This window comes from Triticum dicoccoides, chromosome 2B, assembly GCF_002162155.2.
Source record: "Triticum dicoccoides isolate Atlit2015 ecotype Zavitan chromosome 2B, WEW_v2.0, whole genome shotgun sequence".
NCBI classification, from domain to species: Eukaryota; Viridiplantae; Streptophyta; class Magnoliopsida; order Poales; family Poaceae; genus Triticum; species Triticum dicoccoides.
The window spans coordinates 86,121,870-86,144,272 of NC_041383.1; the positions used below are offsets into that span (position 1 = coordinate 86,121,870).

The following is a 22,403-nucleotide window of genomic DNA, read 5'->3' on the forward strand; positions in this document are numbered from 1 at the left end:
GTCGAAGGCTGACCCCTCGGGTGGAGCGTATAAATCACACTCCTGGCCTATTCATGAGCTTACTAGAGATCACCCCAATCTCATGGACTGTGACCAACAGTCAGGCTCATATAGGTGTGCTCCTCCAAAGATCGCTTTGTAGGATAGCATCTTGCTTACATAAGCTTTGGAACACATTAAGACAAAAGTCATCCTACCATACAATATCGAGAGTATTGCATCTCCAACGAAGTGGGTTAGTATCGTTACTCTCCTCAGTTCACCACTGGCTTGTTTTCTCAGGTCCTACTTCACGGGATCTTCGATCACATAGGTTGGGTTGCCACCATGGTAACTCATACCCATCTACCTCGATGCATTATCTATCACAACACGTGGTAGCTCATGTGTAAAGGGGTTTGCCAGATTCACTACACCACAACACTTGTTTAGGGGCAATTAACTGCCGAGAGAAACACCGGTTTAAGGGCAAATAAACTGCCGGGACATTAGTGTCTGCCGGTACACGTATGTTAGGGCGGGCAAACTGCCGGGAGAACTTGAGCGACAACGGCGCTCAAACTGCCGGTATAATTTAGGGCACACAATCTGCCGGGACACCTAGAACCCGGCGCATATACTGCCGGGGACCGTCTTTGGCACGAGGCGGGCCTAAAGCCCGCGCTAGCGAGAAAAAAGCGCGCGAGAATGACTGACATTTTGGCCCGACAAAGAAGTTAACGCGCGCGCCGGCCCTTCACGGCTTAACCACACCAGACCACTCCTTTCTCTAAAAAAAACAACAGACCACTTCTTCCCCCAAATCCACGAACCCTAACCCATTGCAGCCGCCGCCGCCCCAAGCATCAGATCCCATAGCCGCCGCCGCCGCCCCCAACCGCCGCCGCCGCCGTAGCCCCCAACCGCCGCCGCCGCCGTCCCCAACCGCTGCCGTCGCCGCCGTCCCCAACCGCTGCCGCCGCCGTCCCAAACCACCGCCGCCGCCGTCCCCAACCACCGCCGGCGCCATAGCCCCCATCCCACTACGGCGACCTCTACCTGGAGCACGCCGTCGCCCCACACCATCGCAACTCCTCCGTCGCCCCAATGACACCCCACTGCCGTGCCCTCCACCAGGACCCCCACGAGCACCCAAAAAAGTCAAGCTCGGGCCATCGCCCCCAAGCACTTCGCCGGCAACCATCGCTTCAGAGCCGTGCCATCAACCCCAAGCACTCAGCCAGCGACCATACTCCTCCGCCGTCGTCCCTCACCACCATCCTCCTCTGCAGATCTCCTCCCCCGAGCAGGCCCTCCGCACAAGCTCAACCGAGCACCAAGGAGGTCCTCAAGTGGCACCGCCTCCTTATTGAGCTCCTCTGGCAGCTGCACCTTCTCCATCGGTCACACCTCCACTAGAGATTGGTATACTGTTCAAGCAAGTTTTTGTTGCTAATTTTTGCTTGTATCAATCTGTTGGGAGTCCTCTTGTACTTAAAATAGATGCAATTTATCTTGCTAACTTTTTGCTTGTATTGATCTGTTGGGAGTGTTTATGTACTTTATAGTTACTCAAATAAGCATTTTGCATTATTAGTGAAGAAACAACACCAGGGGACAACCCACGGACCAAGGAGCGCCCTTATATCATGGGTATCTACTGGAACATTAGTAACCATAGTAGTTAAAATATATGTGGTCATGTCAACTGCAGTCTGTTGTAGATTTGAAGTTTTCTCATTGTTCATATTGATGTCACATCAAACTGTGTAAAAGCATTAGCATGTTGCTTGCATTATTTAGTTTATCATGGTTGCACCCTTGATTTTGTCCTTCGATTTGTATCTTATTAATGTATTTGGTCCTCCTCTCCTTCAGGCAAGGCACCTCCAGAATGTTGTCTCCTCTAGGCAGCGCCTCATCGACCTCCTTGCCTGAAGCAGTGCTGCCTCACCTCTACTTCCTTGCCCGAGTAGTGCCATGTAGGTCCTTTGCTTCATCGCCAGAGCAGCACCACATCCTCTGCTTTTTAATCAACGGTGATTTTTCTTTGCTATTCCCATGATATTCCTACAACTATTTTAGCATTTCATGAAATGAGATGTTTCAATTCACTATTTCTACTGTGCTAGATTTTATTCCTGGTCTGTATTGTATATCTGTTTGCGTGTACTAGATAAGAATGGTATGCATTTTCCTACTAGATATTCACCATTAATAGAAGTACACTTTCTTTCGTATGTTAGGCAATTATAGTGAAACTGGTCAAGAATGGACAAGAATTGGATGGATAAAGCTAGAAACACACAAGCATATATTGACGGGGATATCGACATGAAGATGGACATCAAGGTGGATGTGGACATGAAGGGGAATATGGGGGTGGATATGAAGCATGTGAGCTTTTGTTCTTCAGATTGAATTTATCATGGCTGGTTGCTTAAAAAGCTTTCTTTCTATCCTATCCTGTGTATGCAGTTGGAAGTGGACAAGCCCATGGCGAAAGCAGGAATGCAACCACAAGCAAGCTGAGGACGTAATATCCATGTTTCCAAGAATTTTTCATGCCCACAACTCTGTAAATATTTCCTATAGTACAGTACTGAAGTTTACAAAATATTTTTCCTGGTTGCGCACCTTCTACAAAATATTTCCTACAGGAAATAGTACAATATTGATGTTTTTCAGTACTATAAATGTATTTCAGTATTGTACTATAGGAAATATTTCAGTACTTACGATTCTAAATGACAACCAGATTCTAAACTCCACTACTGTACAGTACTGAAGCAACTTGTACTCTGGAAAGTACCGAAGTTTACAAAATGAAAATTTTCATGCCCTCAACTCTGTAAAGTACTGATTTTTGGCAGATTCTAATTTGTTAATATCTAGCTATACTGGCAGCTCCTTGCTCTTCCTACTCTGGCAAATTTTGCCTGGTTGCGTTGTTTTTCGCCGTGACAAAACAGATTCTTTATGATGGGTATTGCTGCTGCATTTCCTGAAGTATTTGGATTGACGTGTCCCCGCCCCTGCCTATTTGTACTGCTCAGTGTACTATGTACGTACAGTATACATTCATGCCTATTTGTATGGAGTTTTGCCTATTTGTTCAATATATAGTACTGCATAGAGTTTTGCCTATTTGTAGAGTCCAACAATCTATTGTATATAGTACTGTATCGAGTTTTAGTCATAGCTTTCACTATTAAGTTCTAATTTGTTTTGAACGGAGCAGGTTTTGCACCAGCGGTGCCAAAACTGCTAAATATATGAATTTGTGCAAATTTGTTTAACATTTCTACACATACATGCTAGTTTCACCAAAAAGTTGGGACTACCCAGCTTGTACATGGCTTCACCACTGATTGTACAAGTTCTTGTTTTGCTTATCTGCACTTGGAAGATTTCTGTATGTGCACTTCAAACAATTCCTGCTTGATCATTGCTTGCTGTGATGATGAAGTGCTGTACATTTACAAGAATTCTATTTTCGCCGAGTAGTTAAACTGCCGCATGTTGTTACTTAAAAAAATATCTGAAAGGAGAGCTACATTTCGAATTTCCTATCTGTTGCAGGTTTCACTATAGATGTTGACGGAGATTAGGAAGATCTTGAAGCCGCTGATGATTTGGAAAACCTATGATTAAGTTGCTGAGTGATTATGTAATATGCTATGTTTGTTGAACCTGGACACTTGCTGTCTTGCTCTGCTCATTTGCTGGTTAAGCCACTATATGCTCATTTTGGTTGTGTGGCACCCCCATAAACATATGTACTTTCTCCTTTTGTGGCAATACTTCAGTTTGGTTGTGGCACATTTAACATGTATGTAATGTACCTTTTGTGGCAGAACCTCCTTATATATATGTGGATATTATGTTTATCTGATGATGTTTAAGGTTTTCTGGACAAGGCCTATATGTTACTCTGATTGAAGTGTATGGATGAGATGTATGTGCTACTGTGATTAAAGTGTATGTATAAATTATGTAATATTTCATGATTGTTTGAAGATAATGAATGGATATTATATTAGGGATGCATAGATTAATTTGGTAGTGAAATGTACCTGCTGGCGTAAATGCTGCCGGGTGAAAAGGCTTCTGCAGGCAAATGGATTGCCGGTAATTGAAATTTCATGTGTTTTCAATAATCTGCCAGGAGAAAACATACTGTCGGCAAATACAAGGGCAAGGGCAGAAAAACTGCCGGGAAGAGTTTATCTGCCGGGAGAAGTAATCCCCGGCAGCCGTTCTCGTGGCAGTTCTATCTGCCGGGAGAAATGTTCTCCCGGCAGTTTGCCTGCCCTTTAAAGTGATTTCTCTCGGCAGATTACATGCCATTACATCAGTGTTGTGGTGTAGTGATTCTTAGCCGTTTGGACATACTCCAACGCTATCACTCCGGAGTTTCTTAATTCCCGGCAGCCGTTCTCGTGACAGTTCTATCTGCCGGGAGAAATGTTCTCCCGACAGTTTGCCTGACCTTTAAAGTGATTTCTCCCGACAGATTACATGCCATTACATCAGTGTTGTGGTGTAGTGATTCTTAGCCGTTTGGACATACTCCAACGCTATCACTCCGGAGTTTCTTAATTTTCTGACAGCTTTTAATCTCATTCTTATGTGTTTGTTGAACTTCATGTTGTCCTTTGAACTCTTCACCTTGATGATGGCAGTCTAGTTATCACAGTTCATAAGGATAGCCGGAACCTGTTTATCAACCAATGGCAAGTCCATCAAAAGATCTCGAGGCCATCCCTCTTTGACACCAGATGTGTCTAAAGTTGTTAATTCTGCTTCCATTGTCGATCTCGTTAAGATCGTTTGCTTGCAAGACTTCCAGGAAACAGCGCCACCTCCAAGGATAAACATATACGCAGTTGTGGCCCTTATCTCATCAGCATCATAGATCCAATTCGCATCACTATACCCTTCAAGTACCGACGGGTATCCAGTATAGTGAAGTCCATAGTTCATAGTACCTTTCAGATAACGCATAACTCTCTCAATAGCATGCCAATGTACATCACTAGGATTGGAAACAAACTGGCTCAGTTTGCTCACAACAAACGCGATGTCAGGCCTTGTTGCGCTCTTTAGGTACATGAGTGAACCAATGATTTGAGAGTATCTCAGTTGATCCTTAGCTGTGCCTTCAAACTTTTGAACCAACACACTAGGATCATATGGTGTTTGAGATGGTTTTCAGCCAGAATATCCAAAACGGCTCAACACCTTCTCAACATAATGGGATTGCAGAAGTGTAATCCCATCCTCATTATCTCTCAGTAGCTTGATGTTCAAGATAACATCAGCCACACCAATGTCTTTCATCTCAAAGTTCTGAGATAGAAAGGACTTGACCTCCTCAATGACTTTGAGGTTGGTTCTGAATATTAGTATGCCATCAACATACAAGCACAATATAACTCCTTCGCCCCCACCATGGCGATAGTATACACATTTGTCACCTTCATTAACAACGAAGCCAACATATATCAGAGTTTTATTAAACGTATCATGTCATTGCTTAGGTGCTTGTTCCAGGCCATATAAAGAGTTCGGCAACCTACACACATTTCCTTCCTAACCATCTATCACAAAGCCATCTGGTTGTTGCATATAGATTTCCTCGTGTAGCTCTCCATTCAGGAAAGCTGTGTTAACATCCATTTGGTGGACGAGAAGACCATGCGAGGCCACCAACGAGAGTAATACTCGAATGGTGGTCAGTCTGGCCACATGTGAATAAAGTATCAAAGAAATCTTTCTCTTCTTTCTGGTCATAGCTCTTGGCCACAAGCCTAGCCTTGTACTTTTCAATCGTACCATCGGGCCTAAGTTTCTTTTCGAACACCCACTTACATCCCAATGGTTTACAACCATAGGGGCGCTCAATGATCTCCCAAGTTCCGTTAGCCATGATGGAATCCATCTCGCTACGGACTGCATCCTTCCAGTAGTCAGCTTCTGGAGAGGCATACACTTCTGAAATAGAAGTGGGAGTATCATCCATGAGGTACACGAAGAAATCATCACCAAAGGTCTTTGAAGTCCTTTGTCTCTTGCCCCTACCAAGAGTTTCCTCGTGATCCTCCTCGGGATTTTCATCATGTGTTTGTTCATAATATTCCATTGGAATGGCAGGCTCAGGAGTCTCCTCAGATTCCTGTCTAGAAGTGCTTTGCATATCTCTCATAGGAAAAATATCCTTGAAGAATGTAGCATCATTAGACTCCATAATTGTACCGACCTTCTCGTTAGGTACCTTAGATTTCACTACTAGAAATATATAGCCGACGCTATTCTTAACGTATCCCAAATTAATGCAGTCCACAGTCCTTGGTCCAAGCTTACACTTTTTGGGGATGGGCATATTGACTTTTGCCAAACAGCTCCAAGTACACAAGTACGAGAGTGTTGTCCTTCTCTTCGCCCATTTCTCATAGGGAGTCATATCATTATTCTTTGTCAGAACTTTATTCAGGACATGATATGCCATCAATATAGCCTCTCCCCACCATGCCTTAGATAAACCAGATGCATCTAACACGACATTAACCAAATCAGCTAGAGTACGGTTTTTCTGCTCGGCACCCTGTTTGACTAGGGTGAATAGGGATGCGTCCTCTCATGAATAATGCCGTGTTCCACACAAAAGGAATCAAACTCACTCGACAAGTATTATCCACCATGATCTGATCGGACTCGTTTAATTTTCATTTTTAGTTGATTCTCAACTTCTGCCTTATAGATTTTAGAGTAGTGTAGAGTCTCATCTTTAGTATTTAACAGATACACATATCAATATCTAGTGGAATCATCTATCAATGTCATGAAGTATTTCTTTCCACCTTTAGTCAACACACCATTCATCTCACAAAGATCAGAATGTATGAGTTCTAATGGTGCCAAGTGTCTCTCCTCCGCAGCCTTGTGAGGCTTGTGAGGTTGCTTAGCTTGCACACATGAAAGGCACTTAGAACCTTTGGCTAAAGTGAAACTCAGGATTAAATTCAACTTAGCTAGCCGCAACATAACACCGAAACTAATGTGACAAAGACATGAATGCCAAACTTAAGATTCATTAACACTCAAATGAATATGGTTCACAACTTTATTACAAAAATCTGCAAGGGAAAGGTGGAACATTCCTCCGCTCTCATAACCTTTTCTAACAAATAGTTCATACTTAGTAAGAACTAATTTATTAGACTCGAAACCAACTTAAACCCTTCTATACATAGAAGGGAGCCACTAACGAGGTTCTTCTTAATGTCGGGGAAATGCTGCATGATCCTTCCCGACCGTGCCAACACCATGAACAGAAGCACTCGCGCCATTCCCCATCAATATGGACCCGTGGCCTGTGACCTGGTAAGAAGAGAACAATGAAATGTCAGCACACACACGAACACCTGCACCTGTGTCCACCCACCAATCGGTGGGCTGAAACACTGAAAAGCAGTAAATAAATTGCCGTACCTAGATGCACCATTCTCATTGTTGCCCACAATCATGTTGACAGGCTAGGAGTCCTATCCTGGCTTCTTATACTTGTTTGGGCACTTGTTGGCCCAATGTTCATTCGAACCACAAGTGAAGAAGCCATCTCCCTTCTTGTTCTTCTTGAAGGTCTTCTTACTTTTCTTCTTAAAGTTGGTGTTGTGTTGGATACGGTTCTTTCCCTTGGGCTTGTGGGAGTTAAAGTTCCTCTGATTCACCATGGTGGCGACAGAAGTTCCTTCGGCCCATTTTCCGTGTGAGTCCTTTGCCCTCGAGTTCTGCTCAACACTCAGATGGCCGATGACATGTCATCCTCTACTGAGAATTCACGCCTATGATGTTTCAGAGTGGTAGCAAAGTTTCTCCACGAATTAGGGAGCTCAGCGATTATACATTCTGTGACAAACTTGCCCAGTAAATCGCACTTAAGAAGCTCAAGCTCCTTAATGATGCATATTATCTCATGAGCCTACTCCAATACAGGACTATTCTCAACCATCTTGTAATCGTGGAACTGCTCTATAATATACATCTCGCTCCCAGCATTGATGGCCCCGAATTTAGATTCGAGCTCCTCCCACAAGTCCTTGGCAACATGTACATCTAAATATGGGTCAACCAATTTATCTCCGATCACGCTAAGAACTGCTCCGAGGAATACGACGGTGGCCTCCCTCAACGCCTTCTCCTGTTAAGGAGCAATCGTTCCTGTGGAGACACCGGCGACCCAGAACACGTTCGTAGCAGTGAGCCATAAAGTGATCTTAGTATGCCAACGCTTAAAGTACGTACCAGTAAATTTATCCGATTTCAGTGCAGCGACAAAGCCACTTGCCAAAAACTCCTACACATAATAGGTTTTTGGATTGTTGAATAAGTAGGCAATTTTTTCGATTAATTTAATCCATGAGTAAATCACTAGCATGGCATTGACAGAATTAACAACATGCTGGTATTGAATGACACAAGCGCATACTATGCTAATGGCAGACACATCTACGTATAACGCTAGCATGACTATACCAAAAAATAGTAGGATGATGACCCACAAGTGTAGGGGATCTATCGTAGTCCTTTTGATAAGTAAGAGTGTCGAACCCAACGAGGAGCAGAAGGAAATGATAAGCGGTTTTCAGTAAGGTTTTCTGTTCAAGCACTGAAATTGTAGGTAATAGATAGTTTTGTGATAAGATAAATTGTAACGAGTAACAAGCAATGAAAGTAAATAAAGTGCAACAAGGTGTCCCAATCCTTTTTGTAGCAAAGGATAAGCCTGGACAATTTCTTATAATGAGAAAAGAGCTCCCGAGGACCCATGGGAATTATCGTCAAGCTAGTTTTCATCACGCTCATATGATTCGCGTTCGGTACTTTGATAGTTTGATATGTGGGTGGACCGGTGCTTGGGTACTGCCCTTACTTGGACAAGCATCCCACTTATGATTAACCCCTATTGCAAGCATCCGCAACTACAAAAGAAGTATTAAGGTAAACATAACCACAACATTAGACATATGGATCCAAATCAGCCCCTTACGAAGCAACCCATAAACTAGGGTTTAATCTTCTGTCACTCTAGCAACCCATCATCTACTTATTACTTCCCAATGCCTTCCTCTAGGCCCAAATAATGGTGAAGTGTCATGTAGTCGACGTTCACATAACACCACTAGAGGAAAGACAACATACATCTCATCAAAATATCGAACGAATACCAAATTCACATGACTACTAATAGCAAGACTTCACCCATGTCCTCAGGAACAAACGTAACTACTCACAAAACATATTCCTGTTCATAATCAGAGGAGTAATAATATGCATTAAGGATCTGAACATATGATCCTCCACCAAGTAAACCAATTAGCATCAACTACAAGGAGTAATCAACACTACTAGCAACCCACAGGTACCAATTTGTGGTTTGGGTACAAGATTGGATACAAGAGATGAACTAGGATTTTGAGAGGAGATGGTGCTGGTGAAGATGTTGATGGAGATTGACCCTCTCCCAATGGGAGGATCGTTGGTGATGATTTCCCCCTCCCGGAGGGAAGTTTCCCCGGCAGAACAGCTCTGTCGGAGCTCTAGATTGGTTTCACCAAGGTTCCGCCTCGTGGCGATGGAGTTTTCTCTCGTAAGCTTGCCCAAAAATTTTTCCAGGGTAAAAGCCTTCATATAGCAGAAGATGGACACCGGAGGGCCACCAGGGGGCCCAGCACACAGGGGCCTACTGGGCGCGCCCCCACCCTCCTGGCCAGGGTGTGGGCCCCCTGAGGTGTTTCTTCCGCTCAATAATTCTTGTTAATTCCAAAAATGACTTTCGTGGAGTTTCAGGATTTTTGGAGCAGTGTAGAATAGGTTTCCAATGTTTGCTCCTTTTCCAGCCAGAATTCCAGCTGCCGGCATTCCCCCTCTTCATGGTAAACCTTATAAAATAAGAGAGAATAACCATAAGTATTGATATATAATGTGTAATAACAGCCTGTAATGCAATAAATATTGATATAAAAGCATGATGCAAAATGGACGTATCAACTCCCCCAAGCTTAGACCTCGCTTGTCCTCAAGCGGAAGCCGAAATCGAAAAATATGTCCACATGTTTAGAGATAGAGGTGTCGATAAAAATAAAATATGGATATGAGGGCATCATGATCATTCTTATAACAACAACATATATAGATTTTATCATATGAATTCTTATGCTCAAGTAACGATCAATTCACAATGACAAGCATGGTTCAGAAACTTCATTGGGAGCTAGCAAACTATAATCTCAGTCATTGAAGCAATTGCAATTTATCATAACATCAGAAAGAGTCAAGAAAAGAGCTTTTCAACAAGTCCACATACTCAACTATCATGTAGTCTTCTACAATTGCTAACACTCACGCAATACTTGTGGTTATGGAGTTTCAGCCGGACACTGAGAAAGATAGGGGCTTATTGTGTTGCCTCCCAACGTATTCACCTTTAGGTGATGTGAACAACAATAGTCCATGCTAACTTACACCCAATTGGATATATATATATATATATATATATATATATATATATATATATATATATATATATCATGATCTTTCAAACACGAGGAGCTTGCCAAAGGATAAAATGAAAAACGGAAAGGTGAAGATCACCTTGACTCAAGCATAAAGTAAAAACATAAAGTAAAAGATAGGCCCTTCATAGAAGGAAGCATAGGTTGTCATGTGCTTTTAGGGTTGGATGCATAAAATTTTAATGCAAAAGAACGTCACTTTATATTGCCACTTGTATGTGGACCTTTATTATGCAGTCCGTCGCTTTTATTGCTTCCACAACAAGATCGTATAAAGCTTATTTTCTCTACACTAATAAGACATACATATTTAGATAGCAATTTTTATTGCCTGCAACATGACAACTTACTTGAAGGATCTTACTCATTCCATAGGTAGGTATGGTGGACTCTCATGACAAAACTGGGTTTAAGGATATTTGGAAGCACAAGTAGTATCTCTACTTGGTGTAAGGAGTTTGGCTAGCATGAGGGGGAAAGGCAAGCTCAACATGTTGGGAAGATCAATGACAATATACTTTAACTGAGCTGTGAGAAAACATAAAACATTACGTTGTCTTCCTTGTCCAACATTAACTCTTTTAGCATGTCATACTTAATGAGTGCTCCCAATCATAAAAGATGTCCATGATAATATATTTGCATGTGAAAATTTCTCTTTCCTTATTACTTCCTATTAATTGCAACGATGACCAAAACTACGTTTACCAACTCTCAACAACTTTTATGCCTCATACTTTCTATGTGTGAAGTCATTACTATCCATAAGATCAATATGAACTCTTTTATTCTTTCTACTTTCTCAAGATCATAGCAAGATAGCAAAGCCATTGACTCAACACTAGTCTTTATTATAGATAGCTCATGGACTCGATTACATAAAGAGATCACTAAACAAAACTCAAAACTACTTGATATCAAAACTTCAATCTACTAGATCAAGATACTACTAAAAGGATCGAACTAAATAAAATGGTAAAGATAAGAGTGTGATGGTTATATGATACCGGGGCACCTCGCCAAGCTTGGCAGTTGCCAAGGGGAGTGCCCATACCCATGTGATTATGTCCTCGCACTACTAGGGAAAAGCTTATACACAGACGCTTACTAGTAGCGAGGGTTAAAAACCCTTGCTACTGCTACTTACTAGTAGCGCAGGTTTTTAAACCTCGCTACTACTAAGTTGATAGCAGAAGGGCGGGTTTTTAACCCTCGCTACTACTAAGCGGTCTCTACCGTGCCCCCCGGGACATGCCATAGTAGTAGCGCGGGTTTTTAACCCTCGCTACTACTAAGTTGATAGCAGTAGCATTGGTTTTTAACCCTCGCTACTACTAAGTGGTCTCTACCGTGCCCCGGGACATGCCATAGTAGTAGCGCGGGTTTTTAACCCTCGCTACTACTAAGTTGATATTAGTAGCGCGGGTTTTTACCCCTCGCTACTACTAATCGGCCTCAACCGATACTACTAAATACCCGCGCTACTACTAAATACTGGGTTTTTTAAACTCTACCCCCCGTGGATCGCCTTTTCAGTTTTGTAAAAAGCAAAAGAAAATGATTCAAAAATTAAAATCCTTCGAGATGTAGTTATGTTACTACATGTACTACTTAGGGAAATTTAAAAACTTATATTTCGACATGTTTTGCAAAAAGTGTAGGAAAAATGTAAAATGGCTACATGTACTACATAACTTTTGCATACGATGTCAGAAAAAACGTATAATATAACAAAATGTTCAGCACGAAAATCCACATCCGATTTTCGCGGCCTATGGCCTGTTTGCAAATTTTTAGAATCCTCAAATTCTAAAAGGAAAAAAAGTTATGCTCAAATTTCTGTTTTTTTTCAATTTTGGTCAAATCTGGTCAAACTGTGGTGAAACTACTTATTCAAGAAGTATTAGTGTTACTAAATAATTATTCAAGAATATTAGTGTTACTAAATATTAGTACTAAAGGTTAGACCTTTAGTCCCGGTTTGAGCCACCAACCGGTACTAAAGGTCCCATTTCCAAACTCTACACCCCCCTATGGATCGCCTTTTCAGTTTTTAAAAAAATAAAAGAAAATGATTAAAATGTCAAAAAATAAAAGAAAATAAGTTTCCCATGTGATATGTGGTCTAGTTGTTGGGAAAATTTGCAAATACGAATTTCGACTTTATTTGCAAAATCTCTCAAGAATTTGTAAAAATGGGCATAACTTTTGCATACTAACTCGGATGGAAAAAAAATTTATATGAAAAATCATCTACTCGAAAAGTTACATCCAAATTTAACTGGGGGAACCCCGTTAAACATTTTCAAACTCCTCAAAAACCTAATAGAAAAAAAGTTACGGGGCTTTTAAGATCTGGAGGCAAAAAAATTCATCAAATTTCAGTATTTTTTTAATTTTTGTTAAATCTGGTCAAACTATGGTCAAACTAATTATTCAAGAATATTAGTGTTACTAAATAATTATTTCAGTTTTTTTGAATTTTGGTCAAATCTGGTCAAACTATGGTCAAACTATGGTCAAACAATGGTCAAACTAATTATTCAAGAAATATTAGTGTTACTAAATATTAGTGTTATTTTTTAGAACAATAGTTTCAAACTCAAACAGTGAAATGTGTGACTTCATGCTCAAGCTAAATTCCTGAGGTTTATAGGATTGACATCTTACTATTGTTAGGAAAACAACAATTGCAGACTTGGAAACGAGGGAGAATAGAACCCGGAAGTTAAGCGTGCTCAGGCTGGAGTAGTGAGAGGATGGGTGACCATCCGGGAAGTTAGATGATTTGGAATGATGAGGGATGATTAGAGATTAGCGATGAGGGGTGATTAGAGATTAAATTGAGCAACGATGAGGGGTGATTAGAGATTGGAGGTTAAAATAATTCAGAGATTTGAAAATTAGGGAAAAAAATCGACATTTTTTTTCGAAAAAATTCAAAAAAAAATCAGAGATTAGAGATTAGTAGTAGCGCGGGTTTTTACCCACGCTACTACTAACGGACGTAGTAGTAGCGCGGGTGGCACCTGCGCTACTGCTATACGTTAGCTGTAGCGCCTTATTAGTAGCGCCGGCCCCCGCGCTACTAATAGGCCCAAAACCCGCGCTGCTGCTAGGCTTTTCCCTAGTAGTGTCGGAGGTGATGGAGGTGGTGATGATGATGGTGGATAATCGCACATCGAGCGTAAAAGCTCCTCCAACTTGCGGATAATGCCCTTGAGTCCGGCGATATGACCCTTCAGCAAAATATTCTCCTGTGTGAGATACTTATTCTGTACGCGAGCTAACTCAATCATATTGAAAGCTTCAATCTCAGTTGGAGTAAAGAGGTTAGGTAAGGGTTGAGGGATGTCTTCTTCTTTCACTGCCGGAGCTTGAACCTCCATGGCCTTCTTGATCCCTTTATGCTTGTTGATCTCTTCCGGTTCTTCTCTTTTCAGCTCTATCTTCAATAGCCAAGCATCCCTGTCTTCATTGTTGATGGAGGGTGATGCCATGGTGCTCTAGATCTGTAACAAAAAATAGCTCGAAACAAAAACAGAGGATATTTGCGTGATACGGTGGTCAAAACCTTCAGGAGTTTATATAATGAATTTTTACTGACCAAAATACGTAACGTGCAAGAAAACGGAGTCCGAGAGGCACACGAGGTGGCCACGAGACAGGGGGCGCGCCCAGTAAGGGTGGGCGCACCCTCCACCCTCGTGGAGGCCTCGTGTCCTTCCCAGACTACTTCTTTCTTCCTAAAATTCTTAAGTATTCCAAAACTGATAAAAATTGCCATTAGAATTGTTTTGGAGTCGGTTTACTTACCGTACCACATACCTATTCCTTTTTGGAGTCTGGAACATTCTGGAAAGTGTCCCTTATGTATTCTTCTGGGGTTACAGTTTCAATAATATTAGTTTCAACATTGATAGGATTACCTGAGCTATAATGTTTAATTCTTTGACCGTTCACCACCCTCGGACTTGTGCCTTCGAAGTTGTTGATTTTTATGGCACCAGAACGATAGACCTCCTCGATAACGTAAGGACCTTCCCATTTAGAGAGAAGTTTTCCTGCAAAAAAAAATCTTAAACGAGAGTTGAAGAATAACACATAATCACCTACGTTAAACTCACGCTTTTGTATTCTTTTGTCATGCCAGTGTTTCACTTTTTCTTTGAATAGCTTGGCATTCTCATAGGCTTGGGTTCTCCATTCATCAAGTGGGCTAATATCAAACAACCTTTTCTCACCGGCAAGTTTGAAGTCATAGTTGAGCTCTTTGATAGCCCAATATGCTTTATGTTCAAGTTCTAGAGGTAAATGACAAGCTTTTCCATAAACCATCTTATATGGAGACATGCCCATAGGATTTTTGTATGCAGTTCTATAGGCCCATAATGCATCATCAAGTTTTTTGGACCAATTCTTTCTAGATCTATTGACAATCTTTTGCAAAATTAATTCGAGTTCTCTATTTCTCAACTCTACTTGACCACTAGACTGCGGATGATAAGGAGATGCGATTCTATGATTAACATCATACTTAGCAAACATCTTACGGAAAGTACCATGAATAAAATGTGAACCACCATCAGTCATAAGATATCTAGGGACTCCAAACCTTGGAAAAACAACTTCTTTAAGCATTTTAATAGAAGTGTTATGATCAGCACTACTAGTTGGAATAACTTCTACCCACTTAGTAATGTAATCAACATCAACTAAAATATGTGTGTAACCATTAGAGGCAGGAAAAGGTCCCATATAATCAAAGCCACAAACATCAAATGGTTCAATAACAAGAGAATAATTCATAGGCATTTCTTGACGTCTAATAATATTACCAATTCTTTGACATTCATCACAAGATAATACAAAGTTACGAGCATCTTTGAAGAGAGTAGGCCAATAAAAACCGGATTGCAATACCTTATGTGCAGTTCTATCTCCAGCGTGGTGTCCTCCATAGGATTCAGAGTGACACTTGCGTAGGATCTGTTCTTGTTCATGCTCAGGTACACAACGTCTAATAATACCATCTACTCCTTCTTTATAAAGGTGTGGGTCATCCCAGAAGTAATGTCTTAAGTCATAAAAGAACTTTTTCTTTTGCTGGTATGTGAAACTAGGTGGTATAAATTTAGCAACAATGTAATTAGCATAATCAGCATACCAAGGAGCAGTACGAGAAGCATTAACGACCGCTAATTGTTCATCAGGATAGCTATCATCAATATGCAGTGGGTCATCAAGAACATTCTCTAACCTAGACAAGATGTCTGCAACGGGGTTCTCAGCTCCCTTTCTATCAATAATATGCAAATCAAATTCTTGGAGCAAGAGAACCCATCTAATGAGTTTAGGCTTAGCATCTTTCTTTTCCATAAGATATTTAATAGCAGCATGATCAGTGTGAATAGTAACTTTGGGATCAACAATATAAGGTCTAAACTTATCACTTGCAAACACAACTGCTAAGAATTCTTTTTCAGTAGTGGCATAATTTCTCTAGGCAGTATCAAGAGTCTTACTAGCATATTGGATAACATTCAATTTCTCATCAACTCTTTGCCCTAGAACATCACCTACAACATAATCACTAGCATCACACATAATTTCAAAAGGTAGATTCCAATCAGGTGGCTGGACAATAGGTCCAGTGACCAAAGCTTCCTTAAGTATTTCAAATGCTTCCACAGAATCATCATCAAAGACAAAAGTAATATCTTTTTGTAATAAATTAGTCAGAGGCCTAGAGATTTTAGAAAAGTCCTTAATGAACCTCCTATAAAAACCGGCATGACCAAGGAAACTTCTTATACCTTTTATGTCCTTGGGACATGGCATCTTTTCAATAGCATCAACTTTAGCTTTATCAACTTCAATACCTCTCTCGAAGATTTTGTGCCCCAAGAAAATGCCTTCATTAACCATAAAGTGGCACTTTTCCCAATTCAAGACTAGATTAGTGTCTTCGCATCTCTGCAGAACTCGATCAAGGTTGCTCAAGCAATCATCAAAGGAGGATCTATAAACGGAGAAATCATCCATGAATACCTCACAAATCTTTTCACAAAAGTCAGAGAATATAGCCATCATGCATCTTTGAAAGGTAGCAGGCGCATTACATAAACCAAAAGGCATACGTCTATAAGCAAAAGTACCGAAAGGGCAAGTAAAAGTAGTTTTTGATTGATCCTTCACTGACACAGGTATTTGAGAGAAACCAGAATAACCATCTAGAAAGCAAAAATGTGTGTGTTTGGATAGTCTTTCTAGCATTTGATCAATAAAAGGTAAAGGGTAATGATCTTTCTTAGTAGCTTTATTTAATTTGTGGAAATCAATTACCATCCTATAACCTGTAATAATTCTTTGCGGGATCAATTCATCTTTATCATTAGGAACAACAATAATACATTCCTTTTTAGGAACACAATGGACAGGGCTTACCCAATCACTATCAGCAACGGGACAAATTATACCTGCCTCAAGGAGCTTTAGTATCTCCTTTATTACCACTTCTTTCATCTTGGGATTCAGTCATTGTTGAGGATCTCTAACGGGTTTGGCACCGTCCTCCAATTTAATTTTGTGTTGGCATAACGTGGGACTAATGCCCTTAAGATCATCCATAGTATATCCGATAGCAGCACAGTGCTTCTTCAGAGTTTTCAATAATCTTTCTTCTTCTTGCTCTGAAAGGTTAGCACTAATAATAACAGGATATATTTTCTTTTCATCAAGATAAGCATACTTAAGATTATCAGGTAATGGTTTGAGATTAAACACGGGATCACCCTTGGGTGGAGGGGGATCCCCTAGAATTTCAATGGGAAGGTTATGTTTCAACATAGGTTCCTGTTTAAGGAACACTTCGTCTATTTCCCTTCTTTCCTTCATAAACATATCATTTTCATGGTCAAGCAAATATTGTTCTCACGGATCAGTAGGAGGCACGGCAATAGAAGCAAGACCAATAATCTCATCCTTACTAGGTGATTCTCTATCACAAGGTTGTCTATGAAACTTAGCAAAATTAAACTCATGAGACATACCCTCTAAGCCAATTGTGACAATATCCTTTTCACAATCAATCCTAGCATTAAGAGTGTTCAAGAAGGGTCTACCAAAAATAATGGGACAAAAATCATCTTGTGGGGAACCAAGAACAAGAAAATCAGCAGGATATTTGACCTTCCCACACAAGACTTCGACATCTCTAACAATCCCAACTGGTTTAATAGTGTGCCTATTAGCAAGCTTGATAGTAACATCAATACCTTCCAATTCAACGGGTGCAATGTCGTGCATAATTTCTTTATATTAATCATAGGGTATTGCACTAGCACTAGCACCCATATCACATAAGCCATGATAACAATGATCTCCTATTTTAATAGAAATAACAGGCATGCCTACAACAGGTCTATGTATCTTAGTATCGGGTCTAGCAATATTGGCAGTTTCACCATAGAAATAAATAACATGCCCATCTAAATCATCATCCAAGAGATCTTTAACCATAGCAATACTAGGTTCAACTTTGATTTTCTCAGGAGGTGTATAAGTCCTAGTATTACTCTTACGAACAACAGTCGAAGTTTTAGCATGATCCTTTATCCTAACAGGAAAAGGAGGTTTCTCAACATAAGTAGTAGGAACAGTAGGATAACTATAAGTGACAGTCTTTTCTTCAACTGTAATAGGTGCAACTACTTTTACTTCATCGGGAGGATTATATTTAAACCACTTCTCCTTAGGGAGGGATCAACGTGAGTAGCAAAAGATTCACAGAAAGAAGCTACAATCTCAGAGTCAAGTCCATATTTAGCGCTAAATCCACGAAAAGCATCGGTATCCATAAAATATTTATCACAATCAAACTTAGGTGTCATACCTGACTTCTTACCATCGTCGGAACCCCAATATTCAGAGCTGCGTTTAATTCTTTCCAATAATTCCCATTTGAATTCAATAGCGTTCAGCATATAAGAACCAGCAGAGGAAGTATCGAGCATGTTGCGATCATTGAGAGAAAGACGAGCATAAATTTTTTGAATAATCATTTCTCTGGAGAGTTCATGATTGGGGCATGAATATAACATTGACTTAAACCTCCCCCAAGCTTGAGCGATGCTTTCTCCTTCGCGAGGCAAGATATCATATATGTAATTACGATCACGATGAACAAGATGCATAGGATAGAACTTCTGGTGAAATTCCAACTTCAATCGTTTATAATTCCAAGATCCCGTATCATCACATAGACTATACCATGTCAATGCATCTCCCTTCAAAGATAAAGGGAATACCTTCCTTTTGACAACATCATCGGGAATACCTGCAAGCTTAAATAATCCACAAACTTCATCCACAAAGAAAAGGTGTAAATCGGGATGCAATGTTCCATCTCCTATAAATGGATTAGCTAGCAGTTTTTCTATCATACCCGAAGGAATCTCAAAGTAAATATTTTCAATAGGTTCCGTAGGTTGAGGAGCAACTCTTTGCTCTTCTGGTCGAGGTGAAGATACCCCAAACAAGCCCCTCAAAGGATTACTTTCCATAGTGACAAAGTAACAGAAAATTTCAGCACACTATATAAATGTTTCCTTACCAAGTTCCACTCACCAAAAGCGCTACACTCCCCGGCAACGGCGCCAGAAAAGAGTCTTGATGACCCACAAGTGTAGGGGATCTATCATAGTCCTTTCGATAAGTAAGAGTGTCGAACCCAACGAGGAGCAAAAGGAAATGATAAGCGGTTTTCAGTAAGGTTTTCTGTGCAAGCACTGAAATTGTAGGTAACAGATAGTTTTGTGATAAGATAAATTGTAACGAGTAACAAGCAATGAAAGTAAATAAAGTGCAACAAGGTGGCCCAATACTTTTTGTATCAAAGGATAAGGCTGGAAAATTTCTTATAATGAGAAAAGAGCTCCCGAGAACACATGGGAATTATCGTCAAGCTAGTTTTCATCACGCTCATATGATTCGCGTTCGGTACTTTGAGAGTTTGATATGTGGGTGGACCGGTGCTTGGGTACTGCCCTTACTTGGACAAGCATCCCACTTATGATTAACCCCTATTGCAAGCATCCGCAACTACAAAAGAGGTATTAAGGTAAACCTAACCACAACATTAGACATATGGATCCAAATCAGCCCCTTACGAAGCAACACATAAACTAGGGTTTAAGCTTTTGTAACTCTAGTAACCCATCATCTACTTATTACTTCCCAATGCCTTCCTCTAGGCCCAAATAATGGTGGAGTGTCATGTAGTCGACGTTCACATAACACCACTAGAGGAAAGACAACATACATCTCATCAAAATATCGAATGAATACCAAATTCACATGACTACTAATAGCAAGACTTCACCCATGTCCTCAGGAACAAACGTAAATACTCACAAAACATATTCATGTTCATAATCAGAGGAGTAATAATATGCATTAAGGATCTGAACATATGATCTTCCACCAAGTAAACCAATTAGCATCAACCACAAGGAGTAATCAACACTACTAGCAACCCATAGGTACCAATTTGTGGTTTGGGTACAAGATTGGATACGAGAGATGAACTAGGGTTTTGAGAGGAGATGGTGCTGGTGAAGATGTTGATGGAGATTGACCCTCTCCCGATGGGAGGATTGTTGGTGATGATGATGGTGATGATTTCCCCCTCCCGGAGGGAAGTTTCCCCGACAGAACAGCTCTGCCGGAGCTCTAGATTGGTTCTGCCAAGGTTCTGCCTCGTGGCGGTGGAGTTTCGTACCGTGAGCTTCCTTATGATTTTTTCCAGGGTAAAAGCCTTCATATAGCAGAAGATGGACACCGGAGGGCCACCAGGGGGCCCAGGAGACAGGGGGCGCGCCCAGTAGGGATGGCTGTTCCCCCCACCCTCCTGGCCAGGGTGTGGGCCCCCTGAGGTGTTTCTTCCGCTCAATAATTCTTATTAATTCCAAAAATAAGTTCGTGGAGTTTCAGGATTTTTGGAGCAGTGCATAATAGGTTTCCAATGTTTGCTCCTTTTCCAGCCAGAATTCCAGCTGTCGGCATTCCCCCTCTTCATGGTAAACCTTATAAAATAAGAGAGAATAGCCATAAGTATTGATATATAGTGTGTAATAACAGCCCATAGTGCAATAAATATTGATATAAAAGTATGATGCAAAATGGACGTATCATAGGACACTACTAGAGAAAAGCCTAGTAGTAGCACAAGTTTTTGGCCTATCAGTAGCGCGGGTAACCGCGCTACTGATACGATGCTACAACTAAAGATTATTAGTAGCGTGTGCCCACCCGTGCTACTACTATATCCACTTACTAGTAGCTCTTCGTGGGAAGGGCGCTACTGGTAATTACTAGTAGCGCTTCTGGCAGCCCGGCGCTACTACTATTATTCCGTATTCTATTTCTTTTCCTTTCATATTGTATTCATACACCATTATACAAGTTTTTATACAATAGCAATTTAGAAATTGTTTTTACATCATAATGAGTTATTACATCACTGCGTGAAAGAACCGTGGACTAGTTTCAAGTGGATGGACATCCACTTGAAACTAATATGTGATTCTTTCACCCAATGATATAATAAATATCATCATCATATCATTAGCAACTTATCATCATAATACATCATTGTCATATAACACCTCCTCATGATCATCATTTTCATCAATGAGACATTATATAGCAAGTTGGTCACTAGTCATAATCACAAGTCCTCCTCATCATCATGAACTCTAACACACTGTACCACATAATAACACATTGTACCTAGGACCTACTTCTCTCTCATAGGACCTACTACCTTCTCTTAGGTAAAATAGCATAAAACAAGATAGTCCCTGACTCTCCATTATGGAGAATGGAGATTATCCTGTCTCCAATTCTTGCCCTTCGCACAATGTTGCTTCCAAGTAGCTCCCTATGATTGACCATACATTTTTTCCAATCTTTGATTGTCATGTCTTCATCGGCACACAATCCTATGGGATTTTCAGTTGAAAAACATAGTAATAACTTCGTAGTTAGCAATGTAGTTCAGTTTTAGAAGAATGTATGCAAAAGATGCACATATGTCGTAATAGTAAAACATCTTACCATGACATCTCCATGGATGTTACCATAGTTCAACAAGTGCACTAGTGGCACGTATTGACCATAATGTGGAGGAGTTTGATAATACATATTGTAATTCTCAAGATCAGTAATAACTGCGATTAGATGATTTTTTTCTCTAGATAAGTTAATTCTGAGCCATCGATGTAGTAGGTTCTGTCTACCATCTCCCGCACATTCTTTGAAGAATGAAAATAAGCTATAAATGGAAATAAGTTGTCAACTATTTTGAAATAAACAATATAAATTACTTAATAACTATGTTTGAGAAACTCACATAGCGGTAGAATTGGAACCGTATCAACAAGGACCCAAATGTACATATTGTCTTGGGCGATGTCAGGATCACCAAGATCCATGGTGACAAGCATACCCTCGTGAAAATCATACATATTGCAAAGTGCTTCCTAATTCGGGCAACCAAAATGGGTTACGCTCTCAGAGTTGTATAGTTTTACATCAAAATCCATACCATGATGGGTCCTTAGGTGATTTTTCTTTGTTTCTGATACGTCTCCAACGTATCTATAATTTATGAAGCATTCATGCTATTATATTATCTGTTTTGGATATTTATGGGCTTTATTATACACTTTTATATTATTTTTGGGACTAACCTATTAACCGTAGGCCTAGCCCAAATTGTTGTTTTCTTGCCTATTTCAGTGTTTCGAAGAAAAGGAATATCAAATGGAGTCCAAATGGAATGAA

The 22,403-nt window shown here is 40.5% G+C and overlaps 1 long non-coding RNA gene across 3 annotated transcripts; it reads left to right on the top strand.

The window, feature by feature from the left end:
- The first annotated feature begins 781 nt into the window (after window positions 1-781).
- On the top strand, window positions 782-3,891 carry LOC119362283. Of its 3 annotated transcripts, none has more exons than XR_005173284.1 (6): window positions 786-1,404; window positions 1,858-2,018; window positions 2,226-2,376; window positions 2,458-2,515; window positions 2,875-3,043; window positions 3,562-3,891. It is a non-coding gene; the product is annotated as an uncharacterized LOC119362283 (long non-coding RNA). The 3 variants fall into 3 exon arrangements; XR_005173285.1 differs by having other exon boundaries at window positions 787-1,404; window positions 2,887-3,043; window positions 3,562-3,869; XR_005173283.1 differs by having other exon boundaries at window positions 782-1,404; window positions 2,458-3,043.
- Window positions 3,892-22,403: the final 18,512 nt, after the last annotated feature.